The 23,594-nt window shown below is 42.2% G+C and overlaps 1 protein-coding gene across 2 annotated transcripts in view; it reads left to right on the top strand.

Moving 5' to 3' along the window:
- Positions 1–23,594, top strand: part of OPHN1 (oligophrenin 1) — a 150,911-nt gene that overhangs the window by 26,289 nt on the left and 101,028 nt on the right. The gene's annotated exons all lie outside the window — the stretch shown is intronic.

Raw genomic sequence — 23,594 nt, 5'->3', positions numbered from 1 at the left:
GCAGAGCCACTTCTGGAGACGTGCACTCAGAGTGATAACAGAGTGGATTACAAAGACCAGTTAAACTGGTCGTGCAACTAGAGGAGACCAACTGTGCGATGCCAATGAATTCTTGGGGAAAGCAGCAGGTACACAAGCCATTTTTTCTGAAATTCGCCCCTCCGAGTGCAGCAGTACCAGGCACTCCCTTAATCCAGAGCAGGCACACTCATTTTTGGGATACAAAATTAGCAGCAGCTGCTGCCACCTTTAGTAATAAAACTTGCAGCTGGGCTTGGCTTGGCTTGGCCCTCTTCTGAACCCAGAAGTCGTCTGACTGGCGGGTGTGAGTTCTTGGGGAGATGGTGGCCCTCCCAGAGGGGAGTCCCAGCATTGGCATTAAAGCAGATGAGGCTGGGCCAGGCAGTTTGTGGAGATGATGTCCGGATGATTTCGGTTTTGCTGGGAGGGGGGGGGGGCAAGCCTGGAGCAGCCTTGATCAGAATGAGTTTTGTTAGGGGCAAATCCGGGGGTCTCGGCGTCTGCCAAGATGTCTCCCTTTGGCACTGACTGGTGTCTTCTGGCATTACGCAATATATCCACAGCCTTTGTAACATTGGTAAACACATGCAGGTTATCTTTGCTGCCTTGAGTAATTGTAAAAATAATAAAGGCAGTATATAAATAAATATTTTTTCTAAAAAAAATAATGCTCTTTTATCTGTGGTTTTGAACAGGTAGGCTTTCCAAAGAGAGCAGTTTTTGCTGGGATTGACGAACTATATAAAGCATTGTGGCTGAAAAGCTCGCTGTTTCTCCTCCAGGCAACGCAAAGGCAAGACCAAAGCAACAACTGCAGGCATGCACGAGTTCCCCTCCCTCTTTCCAAGCCCCACCCAGCACCCAGCTGGGAATTGCAGCCCTGTCACTGACAGCAACTCCTCATCTACCCACCCACCCCGCCTGCCTATGGAAAGGGCTTTTCTTTTGCATAAAGCTTTCTGAGATGCAAACATGACCACAGGAGTGGCTCTATTTCCATAAAAAACAACCTAATAGATCCCAAGAACAGGGGTGAAATTCAATTTTCTTTACTACTGGTTCTGTGGGCGTGGCATGGTGGGGGTGGCAGGGGAAGGTTACTGCAAAATCCTCATTCCTAGCTCACTCCTGGGGGAAGGATATTGCAAAATCCTCATTTCCTCCAAACTACTCAAAATTTCCGCTACCGGTTCTCCAGAACCTGTCAGATCCTGCTGAATTTCACCCCTGCCCAAGAAACATCGTTGAGGGCAGAAGAGGCTAGCATGATAAATTGCGTCTGCAGGCGCGCGCGCACGCACACAGACACACACACGCACACACACACACACACACACCTATGTGGTCAGGCTTCCTTTTTCAGTAAGTACAGTCTATGCCAGTCGAGGGAGGGGGAATCTGTCCATAAGAGATAGTAAGGAAATTAAGTGTAATGATTGATTTTTTAAGAGATAGTATGTCATTGTCCAGCCTGACAGGCCTTAAGACCTCAGTGTCTAGAAATCAGAAGAACCATAGAAAGGAAACTGGCACAAAATATCTGTTTTATGCAAGAGTCTTGTTTGACTCTAGATTTTGCCCGATCCCCAAAATTTAAAACTGCTCAAACTATAATTTGTGATGGTTTGCAAAGGGCCCATAGTATAAATCATGTCCATGCTAAGTGATGTCAGGTGGGACTGAAGCAGAGGTGGGTTCCTGCCAGTTCTAACCTCTTCTATAGAAGAGGTTCCATAAATCTACCATGCCGTTTAGAACCAGTTCCAGCTCCCTTCTCCTGCCCGTCCACACCACGCTTGCCCCCCCCCGCTCACTGATTGGCTGGCTCACCAATCGCCCCGCCCGCCTCTAAGAGTCCTATCTAAATCTTAAAGTCTTAAAGCTGTCAAGTTTGAACACCCCTGGGGTGTTTTTCCCTAAAGGGTTAGGGGTGCAAAGGTCTTGTAACTTGGCAGCTTTAAGACTTGCACACTTCAATGCCAGAGTTCCTGAGCCAACATGACTGGAGGAGGAATTCTGGGAGTTGAAGTCCACAAGTCTTAAAGCTGTCAAGTTTGAACACCCCTGGGTTTTTTTTCTAAAGGGTTAAGGGTGCAAGGGTCTTGTAACTTGATAGCTTTAAGACTTGCATGCTTCAAATGCCAGAGTTTCTGAGCCAACATTTTGGTTGCTAAGCAAGAGCGTTGTTAAGTGAGTTTCACCACATTTTGCAAGTTGGCCACGCCCAGGCCACACCTACAGAAGAAGTTCAAAAGTTTTTAAAACCCACCACTGGACTGAAGGAACGGGAAAGAGGAAGGGAAATGATGCTCATGAATTCTCTGAGAATTTACACGGGATGCCCACAAAATAAGCCTCAAAAATCCTAAAATGCATTGATCGGAGCGCAGAAGCGATCTGTTACCTGGGTGGCCTAAAGAGAGATTGTAGTAAGTAGAAAATCTTTATCATCAAGATCCATTCCTGAGTCCCATCATTTTATTATGCTCTTGGTACTGACTAGGTGGTTCCGTGGCTAAGACGCTGAGCTTGTTGATCAGAAAGGTCGACAGTTTGGTGGTTCGAATCTCTAGTACAGGTCTCCTGCGTGAGCAGGGGGTTGGACCAGATGACCTCCAAGGTCCCTTCCAACTCTATTACTTTAACTGTAAATCTGTAAGCACTCTTCCTTGTGTTCAAGCTTGAATCCTTTATATCTGTTGCATTTTGGTATGATAATGACTGAATGGCTGAATCTAAGCCACTCCTCCTCCATAAATAATTCATTGGAAGACAATCTCACTGCAAAGTATTTGTGTTTTAAAAATCAAAAATAACCAATTTTTCCCCAAAAATGGTGATGCTGAAAGGTAGGCACAGTTGTGCAAGACCCAGGTAGACATTTCAGGAGCTGTTTTGAATCAGCTGTCTTCTGCTCCCATTTGAAGAGGGCCCAAACCAAGGGTGAACTCCCGAAAGTTCTGTCAGGTTCTGGATAACTGGTAGCGAAAGGTTTGAGTAGTTCGGAGAACTGGCAAATGTAACCTCTGGCTGGCCCCGCCCCCATCTATCTCTGCCTCTTGAGTCCCAGCTGATCGGGAGGAAATGGGGATTTTGCAGTAACCTTCCCCTGCCATGTCCGCCAAGCCATGCCCACAGAACCGGTTGTAAAAAAAAATGAATTTCACCACTGGCCCAAACCCTGTGAGCCAAAGGCCAGATATTGGCCTTCTCCTTTCCACAGATCAAAGACTTGGGCTTTGCTATCCAAGGAGATGGACTTCTCCTTGGATAGTCATTCTCTTCCTATTCGTCACCCAGCATTTCTCAACCTTGGCCATTTTAAGATGAGTGGACTCGATTTCCCAGAATTCCCCAGCCAGCGGAGGAACTCAGGGAGTTGGAGGCCTCCCCTCTGAAAGCTGCCAAGTTTGGGAGACGTTGCCATAGAGGACAGAGATTAATATTTGAAGCGGCTCAAATCAAATTTTTAATAGAGGGTTTAGGAAGTTGTATTTTGGGCCCGTTTTTTCTGGCAAGCATGTCAACTCTTTTAATGTCCTTATAAGAACACAATCCCGGTGTTCGTGGTTTATTGCTCTTATTTTGTGACAGGCTCGTAAAACAGTTTGGCTTTGGCTCTTATTCTCTCGGAGCAGAATTGTCCTGCTGGTTTGTTGCAAATAACACACACTTTGGGGTTCACCACCAGTCTGAAGGGGGGGGGCAGCTTTCCTCCTTGAACAGGAGCCATTTTCAACAGGAAAGAGGGCACTGGAGGAGTTTTCAGGGGAGGCTCAGCCTTGGCTCTGCCTCAAATCTGTTTTTTACCAACCCTTTCCTCCTCGTGGCAGCCACTTAGAGAAAGCGAGCTGCTGGACGTCACCACATCTCCAAATTAGGGTTCTCAAATTAGGGTGGCTCAGTGGCTAAGACACTAAGCTTGTCGATCAGAAAGGTTGGCAGTTCAGCGGTTCAAATCTGTAGCGCCACATAATGGAGTGAGCTCCCGTTTCGTGTCCCAGCTTCTGTCAACCTAGCAGTTTGAAAGCATATAAAAATGCAAGTAGAAAAATAGGAACCACCTTAGGTGGGAAGGTAACAGTGTTCTGTGCACCTTGGGCATTGCGTCATGCCAGCCACATTACCACGGAGACATCTTTGGACAGTGCTGGCTCTTCGGCTTTGAAATGGAGATGAGCATCGCCCCCCTAGAGTCAGGAACAATAACACATATGTGCAAGGAGAACCTTTACCTTTTTACTGTTCTTCTCTTCCCCTACACTCAGTGCCTTTTCATGTTTTCTGCTTTGTTTCCTAGTCATTGTGTTTATTTAGTCTTATAATGTTAAATGTCTGTTTTTCAAGACATTTATCATAAAGGTAATCTATAATAAAGGCCTACTCTTGGTTATTCAGTACCTGTGTATGGTGAGTAAGCAAGCTGTAATCTTTGTTGATGAAGAAAAAAATAAATTACATTTTGATCAGTGGCTTAATCCCAGGACCTGCTAGTTCCACCCCAAGCTGAACTGGCAGCAGAAGGAAAAATCAGGTTGGACCAAGGCTGCATCTGGTAATAAGACATGAAAATGTGCTTAACCAAGTGAGGAGAAGTTAGTGAGAAAAGGCTATGGATTGCTGCCTTTGCAACTGTCAGTATTTATCTCAAATTAAATAAAAAGCCTATTTGATGTAGTGGTTAAAGCCCCAAATTAGAAAGTGGGGCCCTGCCCACATCTATTCTCTGCCTCCTGAGTCCCAGCTGATGGGGAGGGAATGGGGATTTTGCAGTAACCTTCCCCTGCCATGCCCACCAAGCCACACCCACAGAACTGGTAGTAAATTCTTTTGAATCCCACCACTGTGTCAGACCCATGTTAGGCACAAAGCTGCCTGGTAATCTTGGCTGGTCACTTTGTCTTTGTCCCAGGAAGGAGGCAAAGCAAACCACTTCTGAAAAACCCTGCTAAGAAAACAGCCGTCTCTGAGAACCGAACACTATTGAATAGAACCAAAAAGATATCATGGAGTCTGTTCAGCTCCTAGAAAGTGCTCTTCATCTTGACCTCTTTCTAGTACTAACTTGTGTCTTGATTTTCTAGCCTGTGATTAGGCCAGTTGCAGAACAGTCCAGATCTGGCCTTTAGATAGATGAATTAACAGGGGCATCGGCATATTTGGCCCTATTCAGACAGAGCTTCTGGTAGTGGTGGGATTCAAATAATTTAACAACCGGTTCTCTGCCCTAATGACTGGCTGGGTAGGCATGTCTGGGTGATCATGTGACTGGGTGGGTGTGGCTAACTCAACATCACTCACATTGAGGGGCACCTTGCCATGCCCAGCTTCCCTTCGCCATGCCCGGCCATACCTAACCCCTCCCCTCCCAGCAGTCCTTATCACACCAAGCTACTGGCCCTGCCGCTAAGCTGGGTAGACAGATGAGCAGCTGGGCAGCGAGGCGAGGACTGGCTGGGAGGGGAAGGGTGAGATGGGGCCAGATGTGGGGAGGCATGCTATTCAGCCGGTTTGCCGAACTGCACAAAAAGTTAGCTACCGGTTCTACCGAACCTGTGAGAACCGGCTGAATCCCATCACTGGCTACTGGACACCTCTTGTTGGGAGGGGACAGAAATCTGAAGGAGTGACGTATTTCAACAAGGTGCACTAAACACAGCCTTAAAAGTCGTGGGTGGGGATCTACCAAACACAGTTGGGTGGCAATGCGTATGTTCCCTTTGGTAGAGGGAAACATTTGGGTAAGTTGGCAGCAGGCGTGCTTTATGTGAAGTGCCCATAGGATTGTATGCTTCTGTATATTCAACTTGTAATTAGTCCTGCTGAGCAGATTATGCCACCAGCTTTATTTAAGCTCTTTCTCCTATCCTGCATTTGCATTCTTAAGCCGATTACTTACACTGACTATGGGTAACAGAAAGAAAATGAGCAGCAGCTCTCAAGAGATTCAAACTGAAGTTTATTTTTGTTCCAATGTTGTTTGGTTTCTCCACTGGTGTTGTGTGCTGAGCGGTTGGCTTGCTGTATGACCATCCGGTGTTCAGTGGTTCAAGCCCTGTCATTTTCTGCAAGGGGAAGACATGCTGAGCATGCGGAGGGCATGCGGGCAAAATGGAACAAGACCAAGAAAGAGACTCACCTGTCTCCCTATGGGAAATAGGTTCAAATAAGATGGGAGTTAAAGTACAGGCAGGACGTGTTTTCAAACTGATGCTGTTTGTGTATAGCAGAAAGCCAGAATTCAGACCAGTGGTGGGATTCAATTTTTTTACTACCGGTTCTGTGGGCATGGCTTGGTGGGTGTGGCATGGCATGGTGGGCATGGCTTGGTGGGTGTAGCAGGAAAAGGATACTATAAAATCCCCATTTCCTCCCCACTCCAGGGGAAGATTACTGCAAAATCCCCATTCCCTCCCAATCAGCTGAGACTCAGGAGGCAGAGAATAGATGGGGGCGAGGCCAGCCAGAGGTGATATTTACTGGTTCTACAAACTACTCAAAATTTCTGCTACTTCTCAGAACCTGCTGAATACCCCCTCTGCTTCAGGTGCCTCCCTCTTATTACGATAAGCTGTGAATCTCTGAAATCTGTCTCTGCTCTCCATAAACAGCTTCCCATACCCCTCTTCCATACAAAAGTGAAGTCAATTACTTACCTCCACCCCCTCCCTATTTTAACTTTTAATTCAGTCTGTGCATTTCTTTTCCTCCTGTTAGTCTGAAGTACAAAGCTACAGTTCCCTCCTGTTAAATCAGCTGACCAGAGTTGCGGAGGGGAGTTACCAGCTTGAACAATTTCCATGATCCCTTTTTTCTACTTTGGCACATCTGATTTTATTTGAAAAGTGACCTAAACAAAAGTCCTGCTTTGCCTCCCGAATATTGTAGTGCAATCTCATTGGCTCAGCCTTGAATCTGTTTTCCATTAAATAAATTCTGGCCTCAAGAGATACTGCAAGAATCTGAATCACCGCCCCCACTCCACTGCTTGGATTAATTTCTCCACTCGCCCTTTTCCCCAAAGTAACCCTTGCCTTGGACATGCCTCATGGTGGGCTTTACTTGATCCACAAAAATATTTTGCACAGGACAAGGTGGCAATGGGAGATGACACCGTTTATGCTGGATTTAAGTTTTGTTTGCTTTGTGGTCATTGGAACTGTGCACCATCGCCCTCCAATCTGCCTCTCTCTCTTTCTCTAGAAGTCAAAAACAAACCAATAAACCATAATGCATTTATTATTATGAGCTTAAGTCTTCCTAAGCCAATTTGGATACCAATTAGGATGCCGTCCAGGCAGTTTAGCTCTCAGTTATGCCCATCACTATTGTCTTCTCCAGAATGATACAATAAGGGGAAATTGCTTTTCCGTCCCAACCTTTAGAATGAAGGGCAGGGAGCCAGGAGGAGACCTTTTGGCTTTTCACGGACTGGATGAGACATGATTAATTCAGAATTGATTTGCTAGGTTGCATCCAGGGCAGCTTCTGTCCTGCCTTCCTGCCCTTCCACAACAGAATTTCACAATAGGATGGATTGAGTGGCTGAGATTGGCCCAAGGTCACTCCGAGAGCTTCCATACCTATGCATGGACCAGAGCTCGGCTTTCCTTTGTCCTAGTTCAGCACCTTAACTGCAGCATCCCAATTCTGCTCATTTCTGCTTCATGCCGGTTGTACTGGATTGGTGAGATTGAAGTTAATGGGTGTATTATTATCCCATCCTTACATTGTCTTGCCATAATTCCTGTATGATTTATACCCCCATCTGCCTCCTTTCCCATTTCCTTGTCTTTTCTAAGGGCAAGAGTTTTTTTTTTTCACCTGGCTCTTGACGTTGGAACTCTGGTGGTTTGTTGGAGGCAGATTGCAGAGAGACTGGTAATCTAGCCAAAAGTCAGCTTCCTCTTTCCCCCATTGGCCTCTTGGTGCAGGGAACTTGCCCCTTTCCCCAGAAAATAAGACCTCTCTGGATAATAAGCCCAATTGAGCTTTGAGTGCATGCACTAAAATAATCCCTACCCTGAAAATAAGACCTCCCCCAAAAATATAGCAACACAGCAGCAGCCATGAGGTGACCACGCTTGCCCCCTCCTGCACCTCAAAAATAATAAGACCTCCCCGAAAATAAGGCCAAACGCTTATTTCAGGGGTCAAAAGAAAATAAGACCATGTCTTATTTTCAGGGAAATGTGGTATGAGGAGCAAACAAAGAAGGCATTTACAAATCTGCTGCCTAGGAATAGTCCTGCTAACTTGATAATTTGGATCGCTTGAATTTAATTTTTATCTCTTAAGTACTTGAATCTTCCTGATTTTGTTGCATGGAGATTTCTTAAGCCACCTTAGAACAATGGTCACCTGGGTGGCCAGCAGCTTTTGATGGAGAATTGGGGCCCCATCCAGTTTTCCTCCTGAGAGGTTGCTTACTACAAAAGGCACCTGGCAGAGTCACCTGCTGAGCTTGTGGCACGACGGTGATTTGGTCCAAGGAAGAGTTATCCAGCTCTCTGGGCTGAGCTTTGAGACTGAGGGCTTCAAGATTAAACCTCGGAGGATAAATATCAGGGAGGTAGAGGAGAATCCCAGAAGGAAAGAGCCCAACAGAGCTGCCTGTCAGATGTTGTGGTCCACCAGCGGCCTGTGGAGCTAGCGGCAGAGTCAGACAGTGAGGAGGTTGGGGAGGAACATGGGCCAGTCCTGGAGTCTGGGTAAGACCTGGACGAAGGCTCTGCATCAGAGGCAGAGAGGGGGCCAGGACCATCTGGGAGTTATGTGCTGCCTTCAGAGTCTGACATCAGTGAGGCAGAAGAACAGTGTGAGCCTGTTCCCAGTGGGCACATGGACAGAACTGCCAGAAAGCAAGAACAGTTACGCCAAAAGGGGTGACTCAGTAAGGCTTGGAGATGATTGGCCCCTCTCATAAGACATAAAAGAGGAGCAAACGGACGTGAGCTTTTGCAGGAAGCAACTTTTTTCATTCTGGTCGGTTTAAACTCTGAAGCTCCGTTTTGACTGTGTTCCGTTTGGCCTTGCAAAGCTAATTGGCAATTAGGTCTGTGGCAGCATTTCAAGAGAGGTGAGGTGGGTGCTTATCAGCCTTATCCTGAAAGACTGTGGCAGACTTCTGTCGGACTCTTCACAAACTGTGGCTCTCATTATGGGCTTGAATGACCACAATTTACAGACATTGAAATAAAAAGAGGGTTTGGGGACTAAGCGTGTGATTTTTACTGTCTCAGGAAGCCTAGGTCAGAAGACGGGTTTTGCTGCTAGCAGTGGGGAAGCATGTTGTGATCTGAGAGAGAATATTTTCTCTGTCAGGATCTCTAAGGGGTCTCCCTCCATGGGGGCTTGCCCAGCACCAGCATTGTATTCATTGGGCATTCTTTCCAAGGCTTTTCAGTGTCTTCAGCTGAAGTTTTAATTTCTCGATCATGCATTTCTGGCAAAGGGTGGAAAGCTCCATCCACCTGGTGAGTCTTCCCCCTATAGCTGCATTTCTGAGGAATGGCCTCAAAAGAGCCACAGAGGCTTCAGGCTTTGCGCAAAATGGAGGAGGTAATTCTGAGTTTCTTTGAACGGCTCTCAAGAGGCTGGTAGCAGCTGAGCGCTTCCTCCTGCCAGAGTTGGCAAGCAGATCTTTGTGGGCAGAAAATGCTGAAAGAGGCTTTTTTTTTTTTTTGCAGAGAGGAAGGGTAGAAATAAGTGCGGGGCTTCTCTGATTCACAGGATTCATCTCAAGCTCTCTTCCTTCCCCTTTGTGTGGTGGGGAAGGGGAGGAGGGGGAGGGGGAGGAATGGCGTTTTAAAAATTTCCATCTGCAGGATTCAAACGTTGTGCCCCACTTCAGCATAGCAATAGCAATAGCAGTTAGACTTATATATCGCTTCATAGGGCTTTCAGCCCTCTCTAAGCGGTTTACAGAGTCAGCATATTGCCCCCAACAAGAATCCGGGTCCTCATTTTGCCCACCTCGGAAGGATGGAAGGCTGAGTCAACCCTGAGCCGGTGAGATTTGAACAGCCGAACTGCAGTCAGCTGAAGTAGCCTGCAGTGCTGCATTTAACCACTATGCCACCTCGGCTCTTCAGCATTCAGGGTTTGCCTGCAGGCCAAGCCTGCACAGAGCTGTCTAGGACAGGGGTGTCCACCCTTGGCAACTTTAAGACCTGTGGACTTCAATTCCCAGAATTCCTCAGCCATCTGACTGAAGAATTCTGGGAGTTGAAGTCCATAGGTCCTAAATTGCCAAGGATTGATACCCCTGGTCTACTGAGTGTTTGGCTCACTCTTCTCCAGAAGGAAAAGAATTTGGCATAAGGGATCAACCAAGAAAGAGATCTTGGCACAAGGGATCTTGCCAGGAAAGCTCCCCCCTCCACCCCCCCCTCTCTCTCTCACACACGCATACATGTCCAATTCTCAGCAACAGGTCTTTGAAGGACCTGTTCTTCTTTGCATCCTTTTTTATACTATTTGAAAAGGTACAGGTTCCCCTCACACATATGTGCTAGTGGTTCCTGACTCTAGGGGGCGGTGCTCATCTCTGTTTCAAAGCCGAAGACCCAGTTCTGTCCAAAGACATGTGGCCAGCATGACTAAATACAGAAGGCGCACAGAGCGCTGTTCCCTTCCCACCAAAGGTGGTTCCTATTTTTCTACTTGCATTTTTACATGCTTTTGAACTGCTAGGTTGGCCGAAGTTGGGACAAGTAATGGGAGCTCACTCCATTACAGAGCACTAGGGATTCGAACCTCTGAATTGCCGACATACTGATCGACAAGCTCAGCGTCTCAGCCACTGAGCCACCGCGTCCCACTCTTCTAGATTAATGGTAGCTTAATATGAGCATACGGAAGATCTTTGCTTCCTAAAGTGAATTAAACCCAATTCTCTTTAATTGGCTCAGGACAGCCCTATAAACTATGCTTTATTTATGTCTTGTGGCAGTTGCCTTCTATTTCAAATTAAGAACTGCTTGTCAGTGATATGTAGTCTGTACTTGATCTAAAACTGAAGTAAAAGTGCCAACTCCTGCAGGCACAGGGGCATGGAAGAGAGTGTGGAAACCAACGATTCAGGAGGGTTGCTGCTCGTATCACCAAATGATGGCTTAGTTCAAACTGTTCTTTACACAAAACTTGATTAGCATGTGGAACCACCAGATGTCGTGTTGGCTGTTGTGTTTATTGGTTATAGCAAAGCATTTTGCAAGTGTGCATTGATTAATAATGTGACTGAAGATTGGGAGCTCATTTTCACTGGCAAAGCACTCAGGATGCCACAGGCATTCCCAACACAAGTGACATGCCCCCCTGCCCCCCCCCTCCCGAGGTCAAGCACAACCCTGATGCGGCCCCCAATGAAATCGAGTTTGACACCCCTGGTCTCCAAAGATTCCAGCAGCATAGAGAGTTTGAGGAAGTAAACAAGAATAGAATGCTTGCCCAACCCCAATCTTCATGCATTATCAATTGCAACACACGACGTCTCAGTGCCATGATCAAACATAATAAACCTGAAGAACGGCCCAGTCATCTCCTGAACATTGGAAAAAAAACATTGGCTGTCTGAAGGTTCAGAAAATAAGATGAAAAGAAACTCCCACCTTCTAGTTGGGCTTTCTGGAGAACCCTTCTCTTTTGTGCCTAGCACCGTGATGGCAAACCTATGGCACGCATGCCACAGGTGACACCAGAGCCCTCTCTGCGGGCACGCCAGCTGTCGCCCCAGCCCAGTTCCACCACCAGTTGGCCTTCTGCGCATGCGCGGCACTAGGGATTTGAACCACTGAATTGCCAACCTTTCTGATCAACAAGCTGAGCATCTTAGCCACTGAGACATCGCGTCCCATTGCGTTACCAGCATTATCAGCCTGGTTTATCTGCAGCTTGCCTACCTGGCCCTTTGCTTCTTTGTGGTTTGTTGGCCTTTAAACCAGGCTCAAGAGCCTAAATGGCTCTTTTTCGGATTCTAGTCCATGAGCCAAGCATGGCAATCAGAGTCTTTTTCCTGAGAGTTTTGCTGCCTGCCCTTCAAATCAATTCATATGCCACCAAGCAACTCTGTTGAATGCTGACTTCATATGCAATTCTGGAGAGCTGGTCAAAACAGTTACCTTGGTGTTTAAGACCGAGTTGCTTTTGGTTATGCAAGTATTTTTTAAATTTCCAAATTCCAGAATGCATAGAAAAAGAAAGCAGATGAGCTTTTAAGGCATTTTAGAGATTGTGACTCAAAAGTACCATATTTTTTGGCATATAAGACGCACCGGAGTATAAGACACACCAAGATTTTAAAGAGGCAAATTAAAAAAAAGGGGTTTGCAATCTGCAGACCTCCCAAAAATGTCCCATTTTTTGTCAAAAAAGGGGCATACACAGCCTTTAGGAGGCTTATAGAATGGTCCTGGGGAATTGGGGTGGGGCAAAAATAAGCAAAAAAGGCCCGTTTTCATGAAAAACAGGCCCATTTTTTGTCAACAATATGCACAGACTTTAGGAGGCTTGTAGAGGGACCTGGGGGGTGGGCAAAAACCCTCCTCAGCCCCCAGGAGCACTCTAGAAGTCTCTTAAAGGCTATGCACAACCATTTTTGCAAAGGGGGCCAGGTTTCAGGAGGCCAAAAATGCTGTATTCAGTGTATAAGATGCACCCAGATTTTTACCCTCTTTTTTTGAGAGAAAAAGGTGCATCTTATATTCAGAAAAATAAGGTAAATTGATTCATATATGCTGCCTGCAAATTCAGTTGCATTGAGAGGGAAAAATAGCACAGGAAGAGGAAGCATCAAATTCATGATTACTCATGTAGGAAGGGACAGTATCAAGATCACAAGAAGTGATTATGCCACACGTGGAACATCGAGTCCAGTTCTGGTCACTAAGATACAAAAAGAATGTTGAGACCCTGGAAAGTGAAGAGAAGAGCAAAAAAGATGATAAAGGTCCCTTCCAGCCCCGTGACTCTATATTCTTATGTTTTACCCCTTTGAGTTGTTTATAAAAAGTAATAATGGTGGGATACAAATAAAATAAATACTAATAAATAATAACAATTAATGGCTTGAAAACCTGATCAATGAATATGAACATGAAAGGTTCAGTGATAATAGCCATCCTGAAAAAAATGTGGTTTTGAATGGAAGTATAATTTATATGCAATTAGTCAGTTGGATACACATTCCGCTTCACTACAGAACTATGTGATTGGACTTGATAAATTGACAGTTAAAGCTTGAACATTAATCAATAGTTACGATTGGCCTCTCCTCTCCCCTTCTCTCTCAGGACCATGCCCAAGTGGCAGTTGGAATAGAGTTATTTTCAGGTGGGGAGGGGGAGTAGAACGTCTAACTCCTTAGCATGAGAGCATGGTAATAATAATAATAATAATAATAATAATAATAATAATAACAACTCCGCCGTTGCCGGTCCCAAGCCCGGATGAGAAAGGAGGAAGGTTGGGATCAGGTTGGCATCTGGTCCCGTAAAAAAACCCCCGCCAACCCATACAATATGGTGAAAAAAACGAATAAGAATTCCATACCGCATCGGTCGTCGCGCGGGTTAACAAGGGCCGCGGCGGATGTTGGGGTCCCTGGACATCCGTCGACAAGTGGGCTACAAGTGGACCAGCCAACGAAACGACAAAAATATAGTGCAGATGAAAACCGTGCCATAATGGCCTGTTACTACAACTCAGAGCCAGAAAAAAGAGGATATTTAAAGCGAATGTATGAATTATGGAAACAACAATATCCAGATTCAAATGTTAGTGAACAACGACTAGCAGATCAAAGGCGATTTATTATACGGAATAAAGTGTTTAGTGAAGTTGAACATGAGGAAATTCAGGCAAATTGCAAAACCCAAAAAACAATATCACAAGCGGAAATAACTGATATTCAAGACACAACTAAAGACACTATAGTAGAACTCCCAGAAGAAGCTCTCAGGGAGGAAATAACATCACCACCACTAGAACCAGTTATCACTGAACCAACTGATGAACTAACTCAAAAACAAAAAGAATTGAAGGATAAGATCATGGAGCATTTTCTGCTTAATGAGGAAAGGCAACGTTTAAAACTGTGCCTAAGAAAATTTTGGCCCCTATCATGAAAATGGTTAATGCAGTGTTTTCAACAATTGAACCGGGATCCATCTTGGAAACAAACCAGTTAATGTACAGCGCAGCTGTAATAGTCACTAACGAACTAGGCATTAAAATTAAAGTACCTAGTCACACAACAGAAAAAGCATCAAAGCCAAAGTGGAAAATCCGTCTAGAACAAAAAATCAAAAAATTAAGGGCAGATGCTAGTAACTTAAAGAACATGCATGAGCAACGGCTTAAAAACAACAAAATCATAGATCGGCTAATCAGAAGATATAGATTGGATACAAGAAACATCAATGAAGCTGTAGAGATTGTAAAACAGCAGATAACAGCAACAGCTAGAAAAATTGAAAGATATGAGGCACGAATCATCCAATATAAACAAAATCAGCAATTTCGATCAGACCAACGGCGTTTTTATCAAAGTCTTAATGTGAATGGTGACACCAAAAGTGAAAAACCAGAAAAGCAGGCCACAGTTGAATTCTGGAAAGAATTGTGGGAAAATGCAAAGGACTACAACAAGGAAGCAAAGTGGATACATGACTTTGAGAAAAGCATTGGCAACAAACAAATGCAAGTATTAGAAATAACAACTGAGATGATCAAAAATCGAGTTAAAAAGGTAAAGAATTGGACATCACCTGGAAAGGACCAATTACATGGTTTCTGGCTCAAATATCTTAAGAGAACTTTTTTATTTTTCTTTAAAAAAAAAACAAACACAAATATGTCATCATTTGTCAATCATTAAGACATTGAAATACAATTTTTTTTGTTGTGTGTACCCCTCCCTCCCTCCACCCCCCCCATCCCCCCTCCTCCTTCCCCCCCCGACTTCCCAGAACCCGTACACGGTATGGATTTTTAACTAACACAGTCTAAAATCTATTGAGAAAAAAGAAATAAAGAAATTAATGACATTCTAGATTGAACTTAGCTTCTTCTTACTGAACTAACTTTTAACAGTTTAAATCATTTCTGATCTTAAGCATAGGCTAACTGGAATTTCTTAGTCCCGTATTTATTTTGTATATAGTCAATCCATTTTTTCCAGTCTCGTTTATATCTCTCATTTGAATGATCTTTGAGATATGCCGATATTTTAGCCATTTCAGCTAAGTTTGTTACTTTCAATGTCCATTCTTGGATTGTAGGCAAGTCTTCCTTCTTCCAATATTGCGCCACCAACAGTCTTGCTGCAGTTATCAGGTGCAGAATCAAATTGGTCTCTACCACTGTAAAATCAGTACATATACCTAGTAAAAATAACTGAGGAATAAACTTTATCCTTTTTTTAAAAACATTTTGCATGACCCACCATATTTTTATCCAAAATGCCTTAACCTTTTGGCAGGTCCACCATATATGATAATATGTAGCATCGAGAGAACCACACCTCCAACATTTAGGCTGTACATTCGGATACATAGAAGCCAACTTTTTAGGATCTAAATGCCATCTATAAAACATCTTGTAAAAATTTTCTCTCAGATTTTGAGCTTGTGTAAATTTCACATTTCTTACCCAAATTCTTTCCCATGTATCCAACATTATTGGTTCCTCAATATTTTGAGCCCATTTTATCATACAATCTTTAACTAATTCTGTTTCCGAATCCATCTGTATTAATACATTATATATCCTCTTTATATGCATTAAGCTTTGATCTCTTATTTGTTTAAACAGATTATCCTCAACTTGAATAAAGCCAATTTTTTGATCTATTTTCCACCTAGCCTGTAATTGCCCATACTGGAACCATGTTTGAACTACCTTCTCCTCTTTTAATACCTCTAAAGATTTTAATTGTAATACCCCCCTTTCCGAGGTAAGAAGCTGTCTGTAAGTAAATCTATCCTGTTTTTGTGCTGTATTCATATTTTCAATTGCATGTCTAGGAATTGCCCACATGGGTATCTTGTCATTTAATTTATATTGGTATTTCTTCCAAACCCGCAATAAAGCATTTCTCAAAATATGACTTTTAAAGTTCTTATCCAATTTTTTGTTGAATAACAGGTAAGCATGCCAACCAAATACCAGATCGTGTCCCTCAATGTTCAATATTCTATCATTGGTTAAATGAATCCAATCACTAATTACAGATAATGCCACTGCATCATAATATAGTTTTAAATTAGGTAGTTTCAATCCTCCTCTCTCACGTACATCTTGCATTATTTTCATCTTTACCCTCGGCTTCTTTCCTGCCCACACAAATTTGTTGATACCCTTCTGCCATTCTAAAAGGTTCGCATCTTTTTTAAGTATAGGTAACATTTGGAAAAGAAATAAAAATTTTGGTAAAATGTTCATTTTCACTGCCGCTATCCTGCCCAGCAAAGATAAGTGCAATTTCTCCCATTTTTTCATCTCTGTCTGTATGCTATGCCAAAGTGGTTCATAATTATGCTTATATAATTTCCCATTTGAAGTTAAAATGTTAACTCCAAGATATTTGACTTTTTTAACTACCTCACATCCTAGCATCACTCCTAATTCTTCCTTTTGTTTAATATTCATATTTATAGCTAATATTTTGGTTTTTCCTAAGTTTATTTTAAAGCCAGACACTTGACCATATTGATTAATCGTATTCATTAAAACCATACTGGATTCCTGCGGTTGTTCCAATATTATGACCAAATCATCCGCAAAAGCGCGGACTCTATATTCTTGCTGCCTAATCTTGATCCCTTTTAAACCATCCAAGCCCCGTATTTTATTCAACAATACTTCCAAAGTTATAATAAACAATAATGGGGACAAAGGACAACCCTGTCTTGTACCTTTTCCAATTTGAAAAGAGTCTGTTAAACTTCCATTGACTATGATTTGTGCTGTTTGCTGTTGGTATATTGCTTTAATTGACTGTAAAAAATTATCTCCTATCTGCATTTTTTGCAATATCTTCAGCAGAAATTGCCAGTTAACTCGATCAAAGGCCTTCTCAGCATCCAAAAATATAAACGCAGCAGGGATCTGGTTGTTCTTTCCCAAATATTCTAATGCATTAATAATTAATCTGACATTACTTTTCATCTGTCTCCCTTGTATAAAACCTGTTTGGTCCGTATGTATCAATTGTTGAATGACCAACATTAACCTATTTGCTAATATTTTAGTAAAAATTTTATAATCTACATTCAGTAATGAAATGGGTCTATAATTTTTGGGTTGAGTAGTATCTTGATCTTCTTTGGGTATCAAAGATATAAACGCTGTCTTCCAAGATGGAGGGACTTTACCTTCCGTTTGAATCGTATTAAATAATTCTCTAAGAGGTTCTACCATTTCTAACTGTAAGTTTTTGTAGTAAACCGCTGTCAAGCCATCTGTACCTGGTGCTTTCCCTGGCTTTAATTGCTTAATTACCTGCAGGATTTCCCCCGAGGTTATTGGTTGATTCAATTTTTGCCTGTGCTCTTCTCTAACTGAAGGTATTTTCTCCTTGTCTAAATATTTGTCTATGTCTAAACCATTAATTTTATCCCCTTTATACAGTTCTATAAAAAATTCCCAGAAAGCCTTTTGAATCTCTTCCTGTTGGAACACCTCCTTCCCTCTGTAAATCAGTTTAGATATATTTCGAGTTTTCCTTTTTTTCCTAATCTGATAAGCTAACCATCTGCCAGGTTTGTTTGCATTACAAAAAGTATTGTGTTTTGCATATAATAAATTAGTAGCTACCTGGTCAGAGATCAACATGTCAAATTGAGATTTTAATATGTTAATAGCTTCCTTAACCTTTGTATCGTCTGGTTTCCTTGTTAACTCCAGCTCTTTTCTCTTAATTTCCTCTTCCAGTTCTGTTCGTTTTAGCCCTTGCTTATTTCTATGTGTTTTATTTATATTCATCAAAACTCCTCTCATATACGCTTTGCTTGCATCCCATACAAATTCCATAGATGTACCCTTATTCATATTCAAAACAAAATATTCAGATAGTAATTTTTTACAATCATTAATATAGTTTTCATATCTAAATAAATTTTCATTCAGTCTCCAAAACCTTCTTGCCTGCACTACCCTTCCCAACTCCATCCAAACTGGGTTATGGTCCGAAAGGACTCTAGCTGCAATCTTTGTTTTCTTGACCCTAGAAAGCAAATCATTAGTGGTTAGAATAAAATCGATCCTTGAAAGGGATTGATGCCTGTCCGAGAAGAAAGTGAAGTCATATTCCTCTGCATTTCTTTCTCGCCAGATATCTCTCAATTCAAAATCATCCATAATGTCAAAGAAAGATTTGGGTAACTTTGCTCGCATCTTGGTATTTAGGCGGGAAATCTTCTTATCTCTCTTAGTATCTATCACTCCATTCCAGTCACCCAATAGTATACAGGAACTATAGTCCCACTGTACTAATTTAGCATGAAGATTTCTATAGAATCTATCTTGCTGTTGATTGGGAGCATAAATTCCCAAAAGTAATGTCTTTTTCCCTTCTAAGATTAAGTCTAAAGCAATATATCTTCCGAAGGGATCTGCTTCTATTAATTCAGCTTTCATATCTTTTCTTAAGTATACAACTATACCATTCTTCTTTTCCATAGCAGAAGCTGCAAAATGTTGACCAAGTTTTGAGTTGATCAAATATTTTTGATCAGTTGACTTGATATGAGTTTCTTGCAAACAAATTACATCGTTCTTAAACTGTTTAAGATAATGAAATATTTTCTTCCTCTTCTGTGGAGAGTTCAGTCCGTTGACATTCCATGTTAAAATCTTAGTTGTCATCTTTGGTTGGTTGAAGCATTTTTAGAGCTTCCTGCACGGCCTGTTTAACCTTAGGTCTAGCTCCTCCCACTGCTTCCAGATTTGTTGTTGTAGTTCCTTGATCGATGGCCGATGATTGTTGATGCTGTTGCCTCTTAGCTTGTTTCTCCATACGTCTAGTAGTCATGCGGCTAGGTCTTGGTTCCATAGCACCTTGCACTTCTAGAGAAGAGAGATGCTCCATCTTGTCTGGTGGTTGTGTAGTTTGCTGTCTATCCTGTCCTTCTTGTGGTCTTTCTCTAGGTCCAGATGGTGCAGGGTGTCCGGCCTTCAATATATTATAATAAAAATCTCGGGCTTTCCATACAGAGTTGAGGCGGTACCTTTGCTTATCAAATGTAAATATGATGCCAAATGGTGCATCCCATCTATACTGTATCTGACGATTTCTGAGTTCTTCGACCAAAAAAGCGTAGTCTCTTCTGGCTCTTAACATTTGAGGTGGTATCTCTTTCAAAACAGCCAGGTCTTGACCGCCAATTTGAAGCTTAGTGTTATAAGACGCTTGCAGTACCATATTTCTGAACTCTCTTGTAGTAAAATATATAACGATGTCTCGAGGAAGCTGCTTCTGCTTTGCCAGCCAGGAGTTAACGCGGTAAGCTTTGTCAATTTGCCAGCCTTGGTTGGTCCCTGGTCTTCCCATCAGGCGGTCAAAAGCTTCCGATAGGATCTGTTTCAGGTTCTCCTGTTTCTCCTCACGCAGCCCCCTTACTCTTAATGCGAACTCCATTTGTCGGTACTGTATCATAATAATTTCTTTTTCAGCATTTTCCACTTTTTGTTCCACCACCTCTGTTTTCAATGTCAAGTTAGCATTGGCATCATTAAGAACCTCTAGAGTATCTTCCACTCCAGAAATATGTTCTGTTAATACAGTTACAAGACTCAGCATGTCGTCTCTAATTTTATCAACCTTAGCCTCAAATTTCTCATACAACTCCTGTTTAAGTCCTTTTATTTCACTTTTAATTTCACTTTTAATTTCTTCTTTCATTTCTTTTATTTCCTCTTTTCTCTCCTCTCTATTATCTCTAAATTTATCTTCCATTTTAATTGTCTGTGCATTAAAAGCCTCGCTTAGATTACTCAGAAAAAATTCTTTCGTTAACACATCCCCAGCAGGGGGCGTAGGAAGCGGAGGCTGCAGCTTTGTACCAGGCACTGAGGATGTGCCCCTGGAAGTAGAGGGTGACGTCTTCAAGTTAATATTTGGTTTTGAGGCCATTTCAAAATTTGTCTGCCTGCAGTTAATAAAACTCTATTGCCTAAATATGCAGCTTTAAGTAAAGAGGCTTTTATTTTGAAATTTAAGGCTTGGCAAAAGTTTCAGTGAGTAAACATTGTAACAAAACCGTTCAACAGATTCATCACCATTTAACTTCCAAATAAGCAAAGTTAATGAAGGAGTAAAATTCTTCTATTGTGAAACCAAAACATGTGATAAGCTATCTCTTTTGTTTTGAATTCTTTTGAAGTCTTGTGAGAATTAGCAAAAAGTGTTCGTTATTACCGGAGAAACCAGCCTGCTCGGCGCCATTTTAAAAGCCTCTGGCTCAAATATCTGACCAGTTTACATGCAATATTGGCCAGGCAACTGAATGAAATTTTACAAAAGGGCCAAATTGATGAATGGTTGACAACTGGAAAAACATACTTGATTCAGAAAGATCCAACTAAAGGAACAACATCTGAAAACTATAGACCAATAACATGCTTACCAACAACCTTCAAATTACTCACAGGCATTATTGCAGATAACATGATGGATTATTTGGAAACAAACAACATCTTGCCAGTAGAGCAAAAAGGCAACAAAAGAAGGAGCAGGGGCACAAAAGATCAGCTTCTAATTGATAAAATGATATTAGAAAATTGTAAGAACAGAAAAACGAACTTGAATATGGTCTGGATTGATTACAAAAAGGCATTTGACTCACTGCCACATAGTTGGATCATAAAATGCTTAGAAACAACTGGCATTAGCAAAAATATTACATCCTTTACTGAAAAGGCAATGAAACAATGGAGAACTGAGTTGGCAGTAGGGAATGAGAGCTACGGAATGGTTAATATCAAGCGAGGAATTTTCCAGGGTGATTCACTTTCACCTCTTCTCTTCATCATCGCAATGATCCCACTATCAGTAATCTTAAAAAAAATGAAATTAGGCTACCAAACAGCCAAAAAAGCTGAAAAAATTTCGCATTTACTATATATGGATGATTTGAAACTCTATGGAAAGTCAGAAATAGAAATCCAATCATTGACAAATACAGTCCGAGTATTCAGCACCGATATTTCAATGCAGTTTGGCATGGAAAAATGCGCCACTGTATCCATAAAAAGGGGCAAAATCACTGCATCTGAGGGAATTGAAATGCCCAATGGCCAACTAATTAAATGCAAAGAAAATGAAGCCTACAAATACTTAGGCATTCTGCAGTTGGATAACATCAAGCATGGAGAAGTAAAAACTATTGTCAGGCGAGAGTACACCAACAGAGTTAGGAAAATTTTAAAATCTAAATTGAATGGTGGAAATACAATCAAGGCCATAAATACCTGGGCAATACCAGTTATAAGATACACAGCTGGCATAGTTAACTGGACACAAGCTGATTTGGACCTTTTGGACCGAAAAACCAGGAAACTAATGACAATACACTACAGTTTACATCCACGTGGTGATACTGATAGACTATATCTGCCCCGAAAATCAGGTGGCAGAGGATTATTACAAGTGAAGCAAACAGTTGAAGAAGAAAAACATGCACTGGCTGATTATTTAAAAGACACTCAAGAACATCTATTAATTGAAGTAAAGAACAAAAATCTACTGAAGGCCCAACAGACAAAACAAGAATACAGAAAAGACGTGATAAAATCAAGAATGGAGAGTTGGCAGAACAAAGCACTGCATGGTCAATTTCTGGAAAAAATAAAAGATAAAGTGGACAGTGAACAAACTTGGTTATGGTTAAAAACAGGTACATTAAAGAAAGAAACAGAGTCACTAATCCTGGCTGCGCAAGAACAAGCTATCCGCACAAATGCCATTAAGGCCAAAATCGAAAAATCCTCTGATGATGCCAAATGCAGACTTTGCAAAGAAGCTGATGAAACTGTTGATCACATACTCAGCTGCTGTAAAAAAATCACGCAGACTGATTATAAATTGCGGCACAATTCAGTAGCACAAATGATCCATTGGAATTTGTGCAAAAATTATAATATTAAAACAGCAACAAACTGGTGGGAACATCAGCCTGAAAAAGTCACCGAAAATCAGATGCTCAAGATCTTGTGGGATTTCCGTATACAAACCGACAAAATACTGGCGCATAATACACCAGACATCACACTGGTTGAGAAAAATAAGGTCACAATCATAGACATCGCAATACCAGGTGATAGCAGGGTCGCCGAGAAGGAACATGAAAAAATCGCAAGATACCAGGACTTAAAAATCGAAATTCAACGACTATGGCACAAACCAGCAGTGGTAATTCCAGTGGTAATTGGCACACTGGGTGCTATTCCAAAAGCACTGGAATTACATTTAAAACAGTTAAAAATTGACAAAATCACCATCAGTCAAATGCAAAAAGCCACACTGCTTGGATCTGCACGCATATTACGAAAATACGTTACGACGTCCTAGGCCCCTGGGTGGGGCCCGACTAGTAACCAATGCCAAATCCGGCGAAACAACTGGCCGCTGTGATACAATTGTACAATAATAATAATAATAATAATAATAATAATAATAATAATAATAATAATATAAGAAATACTAATGATCTGATGGTCATTTAAAAAAAATCCTTTCTTAGCAAGCACCTAGAAGCCAAGAGGAACATAGGTGCCAAATTTCAAGTTTGTAGGCTTTACAGTTCTGGAGATTTTGTGATGACTCATGAGTAGCCTTTCGCTTATATATATATATATATGTGTGTGTGTGTGTGTGTGTGTGTGTGTGTGTGTATAAATCAAAGCACATTTTGCCTTATAAGGTGCAATATCTCCAGTGAAGGTCTCAAAGGTGGGCAAAGGCAGGGCTCTTGCAGGGCTGGTGTTGCTGTCTGACAGTTTTGCAGAGCCGTTCAGGCGGAGGACTGTTCTGCAGAAGAATCAAATTTAGAGCAGCTCTGCCAATGTTTTCCTTCCTTCTTTCCTTCCTTCATAGACAGAACTATGTTGACTCCAGCATGGAAATTATTTTTAATGCACATAAAGCCTCTCTTCTGCATGTTTATTTTAAAACTAGTGAAGGCAGTTTAATAGCCATGGAGAGCAGCGAGTTGGTAAACATTTATTCTGCTGCTGCTCTCAGATTCCTGATTCCGTTGCAGATAGTTTTCATTAAAAAAAACATTGAGAAGCTGCCATGCTATAAAATAGAGTGCCAGCCTTCAACGTAAGATTTATTTCCAAGAATATTTTGTTGGACCCAAAGGCATTTTTGGCAGGCAGAAGTCAGGAGCTGCATCCAGGGCGCTCTGTGGAAGCTGCAGAGGCCAGCCATGGGCAGGGCCGGGAGTGAAGTGGGAGGAGCCAGGATAAAGCAGGCAAGCCAGCCGCTAGGGGGTAGTTGCCTCTTTGTAAGCAGGTGATGCTTGGGGGGAGCCCAGCTTTCATTCAGAAGTCCCCGGGGGCCAAGGTTC

Source organism: Thamnophis elegans, chromosome 12 (genome assembly GCF_009769535.1).
Source record: "Thamnophis elegans isolate rThaEle1 chromosome 12, rThaEle1.pri, whole genome shotgun sequence".
NCBI classification, from domain to species: domain Eukaryota; kingdom Metazoa; phylum Chordata; class Lepidosauria; order Squamata; family Colubridae; genus Thamnophis; species Thamnophis elegans.
Note: the sequence above shows the minus strand (reverse complement) of the source record. Positions and strands in the feature narration are given on the sequence as shown.